The following is a 6,000-nucleotide window of genomic DNA, read 5'->3' as shown; positions in this document are numbered from 1 at the left end:
ACTTCTAGCCCCTGTCTCCCTACTCCCAAATCAAAACTGATATTTTCTTCAGACCTCCTGGAGAGATACACTGGAATTAAGTGACTTCTCCTTTCTTCTAACCTTTACCCTCTAATGTGGGTTGAATCCTGTCCTCCAAAAATATATGTTGAAATCCTAACCCCTGGAAACTTACTTGGAAATAAGGTTTTGCAGAAATATCAAGTTAAAATTATTTCAGGCTGGATTAATACAGAACTTCATTCAATTACTTCTATCCAGACAAGAAGAGGGAAATGTGGGTATGGAGACAGACAAGAAGAATCTCATGAAAGGGGCAGAGACTGAATAATATGCCTAAAAAGCCCAGCATACAAGGATTGCCAATAGTCACCAGAAACTAAGAGGCAAGGAAGCATTCTCTCCTACAGTCTCAGAGTGATCGTGCCCTGTGACACCTTGATTTAAGATCCTTAGTCTCTATAACTATGAGGACATAAATTCATGTTGTTTCAAGCCATTAATTTTGGCATTTTACTTGGGCAGCCCTAGGAAACTAACACACCTTCCTGAATATGTCTACTGTAAAATCAAATGAATCTCTAATCCATGGAATTTCAGATAGTGTAGGCTCCCTTCTCCTAAAACTGTCCACCTACAAAACCTCACTAAAGCTTTGGAGATTGTGACAAAACCAAGATATTCCATCACAGCTGAGTGAACGAGTGGGGACCATCTAAATCATTGAATAAGGAACTACTAAATGGACTTTCTCTTTTAACAATATGAACAAAGATATAGTTCAGTGGTATAATGTTTGCCTAGGTAGGCCCAGGTTCCATTCCAGCACCACACTACAAAAAAAAAAAAAAAAGGAAGAATCCAAATGAAAGTACACAGCAATAGTAACAAGCATGTAGTGGTCCTGGGGCTGCAAACTCCTATAGAGTCAGAGCTACTGCTGGCATCATATACAAGCAGAAGTTGTAGAAAAGCAAGAGCCATGAGGCCATGGGCCCTTCTCTACAGAAAGAACAGATGTTCAGAGGCAACAGAGGTTGAGAGATAGGGGAAGACAAAGAATGAGAAGAAGAACCAGTGTGGCTGCCTGGTTCCTGATCATGTCTCAGTCCCACAAAGGAGTTGAGACTATGACAGGCAACAGGAAGTCACAGAAGATTTGGGGGAATGGCATGATTTCACTCTATTATTTTACTTAGTGTTCTGCCTGTCCTACCATCCCATCTATTTCCCTTGCTCACAACCCATGTATCCAGAAGTCAGATTCATCTGGGAGTCAGTGACCTTGGGAATGACTCTAATGCCTTCAATTTAGGAAATCCAGATTTTGTCATGTTCCACCATCTGTCCAATATAGAAGTATTGTATTTAGAAACTGAAGTGACAGTTAACCAACTGGGACTCAGATGATGCTGACTTCTATATTCCTGAACAACTCATACCATAGGCAGCCCTGTGGCAATTACTATGGACACAACTCTATATTTGGAGCAGCAGCTAACAAGACATTTAGCCTGTGCCTTGTCCTCCAGTAAACACAGAGCTGAGAGGAATGCAGCTTTTCTCAGCCTCAAAATATGCAATGTGTAGGTAGGGTGGTGATGGAAAAAGAAGAACAATTATTCTTATCAGAGGTCACCTGTAAAATTTAGGAATCTATCTGATTGTGTTTCTGCAGAAAATTCTAAAATCTGGCAATAGTGATGTCATGTTACAAGCTTTAAGGACAAATTGTAATAACACTGAGGAAGACTAGGAACCTAGTCTTTTAGCCAATAAAACCTTGGTCATTGTATTTCCTGTGAAGTGATGAATATTCTAGAGCTCAGTTCATGATCACTGTTAAGTTCAAGTTTTCCCTAAGATTTTAGTTTTTCTCGGCTGACTTTGTACCTAGCAACAGCCAAATTTATACAGAACTTACTGTATGCACATTAGATACATTCTTTCATTTAATCCTCATTTTACAGATGAGGATGGAGGCTCAAAGTGATGTCTTCCTAGGAGGATGAAGAAAGTGAGCTCTACAACACATATCCCACCTTGATTCCCCAAAAAGGTGTGAGATTGAAAACAGCTTTGAAAAAGCACCATTATGAAGATTTTGTTTTTTTGAGTTTTGTTGGTTTGGTTTGGTTTTCTCTTTCATATATTTACATAAGTTCAAGTTTTAAAGACCCTGAACCTACAGCTAGTTCCTGGGCTCTGAACTTAGTTCTTGCCAGTGACTGTATTGACAAGATCACAACAAGGAGGCAGCACTGACTTTATTATTGGATGTTCGTGGCCTCTGCTTTTTAACATTCACTGGCCTGATATACTCAAAGAACTGCTTATGCTCCCTAAGCCACAGTCAATGAAGTGTGACACTCATCCCTGCTCTACCTAGATCACCAAGAAGTTATGAGTCTCAACAGTTATGAATCTCAAAGTGGAAGCTAAAGTGTTTTGCAAACTATGCAGAGCCATAAATGGGATCCTTTAATGTATTTGTGGATAGGCCATATTAGGAGATGTGCTAATGTTAGGAATATAAATAAAAATGAGTGACAATTGTTAATTCACTCAGCAACTGAATACTGAGGGGGCTCCCATGGGCCCCGTACTGTGATATGCATTGGGAATACATTTAGGTCTGAGAGAGGCACAGGTTCTGTGCTCACAGAACAGCTTATGGAATATGGAGAAAATAGATGCTCTAGGGGCTGGGGTTGTGGCTCAGCAGTAGAACGCTCATCTCGCATGTATGAGACCCTGGGTTTGATCCTCAGCACCACATAAAAATAAATAAACAAAATAAAGATATTGTGTCCATGTGTAACTAAAAAAAATTTTTAAATAGATGCTCTAAATGTGAATGTAAAAATGTTCCATAGGACCTGTAATAGAATTAGAGGGTGCTAAGGAATCCATTAACAGGGCATCCTAATCTGGTCCTACTAATGCAACCCATATTAATGGTAGTTCTTAGAGTATCTCATGACTAGATCTTGATATTTTGTACAGGATTTTTAACATTTCTCAGTGCTTCTTTTTTATGAGTAGAAGACAAGAGATTGCACAAAACTTAAGAATTCCTGCCCTGTGTCCTAATTCAGCACTTCTTCTTTTCATCTATTTCTCTGCCTCCATCTTCTTCAAATTGAACTCCCAAAGAGCAGGGGCTGTGTTGTCCTCCACTTTACTCCCATGTCTTAATTGTAGCTAATACATATCAGGACCTCAACAAACATTTTTTGCCTATAGGACAGCAAACACATATCCCATCCAGCCCTCCAGCTTGGTGCCACAGAATAGGGTGATTTCCTAAGTGGTGTTTCTGAGTAGCTCTATGTAGACAGATTTTTTTTAACTTGTTATGTATTTACTTATATATTTGACATTCAAAAGGATCATTTTGGTACACTGTCAAAATAATTATATCCACAAACTTCAGTTCAAATAAATGCCACTGTCCTTTCCAGGCATGTGGAAGAAATGAGACCAGAATTAGAAGTTTAGTCAAAACAAATCAGTGGTCACACATATTATGACAGCTGGGATTATCAGACCCTAATATGGAATTTTTTAAATCAAATAATTGTTAGACATTGTAGAATCACTTCTTAGAATAATTTGTGGAATTGAGCCACCTTTAACATCACCTTACGGGCCATTTTTTCATTTGTAATCATTTTATTTGGACATTTCTTTCTAAACTTCACCATGTGTCAGACATTGTGCATGATGGAGATAAAAGACCAATGTACACTAGTTGTCCATGGCCAAGAAGAAGAAAGAGAATCTACCCAAGAACTACAAAGCTGGCTATGAGAGGAAGGTACATAGGAGACCATTTGATTAAAAAGTCTAAGCCCCAGAAAGCCAGTTTCTCTGTGTTGCTCAAGATCCCAATACCGAACAGTGCCTGGTACATATCAGGAATTTAATATATTTCTTGTAGAATGAGGATAGTGTTGCTTATAGGAAATCAAAAAGTATTGGGGGTACCAGAGAAGCAGAGCTTAGTCTCAGCTGGGAAAATTCCATGATCAAAGCCAAAAGGGACCATAGAGATTAGTGCTTCCAGCCTAATAATAATAAGAAAACGTTCACAGAGAGGGGAAGTGATTTGCCCAGGGTCACACAGTTATGGGCTGAATTCTCCCCCATGACCCTGAAATTCATACATTGAAAGCCCAAACCCCCACTACTTCATAATGTGACTATGTTTGGAGTTAGGGTCCTTAAAAAAAACACTTTAAAAATGAAGTCATTGGATGGACTTTAATCTAATTTAAGTGGTGTCCTTATAAGAAGAGAAAGTTAGGATTCATATGTGCAAAAGGTGAGACCATGTGAAGAAACAGCGGGAAGACAACCAGTTACAAGCCAAGGAGGGAGGCCTCAGAAGAAACCAACCTTGCCAACATTTTGATCTCAGATTTTCTGGCTTCAGAACTACAAGACAATAACTTTCTGTTGTTTAGGCCACTGTGGTACTTTGGCAGGTTGCCCTAGGAAACTTATATACACAGAAAGCGATAGCAAAGTTGGTCTAGAAGCCAGGTCTGCTGAATCTTTGGCCCTTCCCATGACAGCACTCAGCTAGGAGATTTAGTTCTCTCCTCCATACCCATTCCCAAGGAAGGCAATGACAATGAAAAGGAAAATAGTTAACCCATATACAGAGCCTAGAATGAACCAGGTTGTCCTCTACTCTTCATTTATTAGCTCACTTAATTCTCAAGATAGCACTGTTAAGTAAGTTCCGTTATTGTCCCATTCTTACAGATGATGAAATTGAAGACCAAAGATATTTAGCAACTCTCCTAAGCACACAGAGCTACTAAGGCCTGAAGCTGGGATTCCAGGCATGGCAGGCAGCTTCAGGAATGTGCTCCTACAATCACGCTATTTTACTGGGGTGGGTCTGTAAGGCAGATGAGAGTTAATGGGGACACATAAAGGCATCACTGTGTTTATTTTCATATAACATTAGAAAAGGGTGTCCTTATTCTAATCTAAAATAGCTCATTGGAGGCATAAAAACAAAGGCAGAAGGGAATAAGGAATCTGACTAGGAAGTGGAATATTAGAATTTATTTGCACTAGAATCTTCCAATATGTTAGAATATCAATATAAAAGCATTGAAGTAGCAGCTTTCAAGCTTCCCTAAGTTCAATAATACCTTCAACATAAATCCTTGAAAATGAAAGAACTAAACTACTTTGACTAAGGCACAGTAAGAGAACTGGGTTGAATCCTCTCTCTCCTCCACCTATCTGCTGAGTGACTTTGGGTTTATGGAATCAGTCTAAATCTCTTTCCTCTTCTGAGAGAAGAGAAAAATAACATCCATCTCCTGGATAAGACATAATTCATGGAAAACTCCAGCACACATACTAAGTGATCAATAAACAGCTTTGATTAGGTAAAGGAAATGACCACACCCAAAGCTTCTGTTTTCTGTGAAACCTTGCCCAATGCTTGATCCTACTCAGTCTAATTACTTGCTCTTTCTTCTGGCTCTTAAAGGAAGGTGTTGAACTTCTATTTGTCACTCAATTTGTCCTTCCTTGTATTATTAAAAGTTGATGACACATCTGTACATCCACCCATCCACTCAATACAATTGTGCTGAGTAGTTTTCAATGCCATGAGGGAACTGGGAGTTCACAGATGAAAAAATATGGTTCCCATTTTCAGTAAACTTGGGCTTTGAGGGTAACCCAGGGCTTGTGTAACCAGTAGGCAGGTACACTAAAATAATCATAAGAGTTTTATAATTTAATTGTATCATAGGAGTATTTTTCATGGGGAAATTCCGTACTTTGTTGGATTTCTAGACACTTATTTTACGGTTTAACCTTATTTTTATAGAATAAGAGAGTCAAAATACTTTCAGTTCATCAGATTTTCAGTTCTTTAGCTTCTAAATGTCTCAATCCGGTTTGGTTTGGCATCAGACACATTAAGGAATAATTCAAAAAACTGTGCTAAGCGGAAAAATACCCCCA

Source organism: Urocitellus parryii, chromosome 4 (genome assembly GCF_045843805.1).
Source record: "Urocitellus parryii isolate mUroPar1 chromosome 4, mUroPar1.hap1, whole genome shotgun sequence".
Classification (NCBI taxonomy): domain Eukaryota; kingdom Metazoa; phylum Chordata; class Mammalia; order Rodentia; family Sciuridae; genus Urocitellus; species Urocitellus parryii.
The sequence above is the reverse complement of the archived record's forward strand: the minus strand, read 5'-3'. Positions refer to the sequence as shown.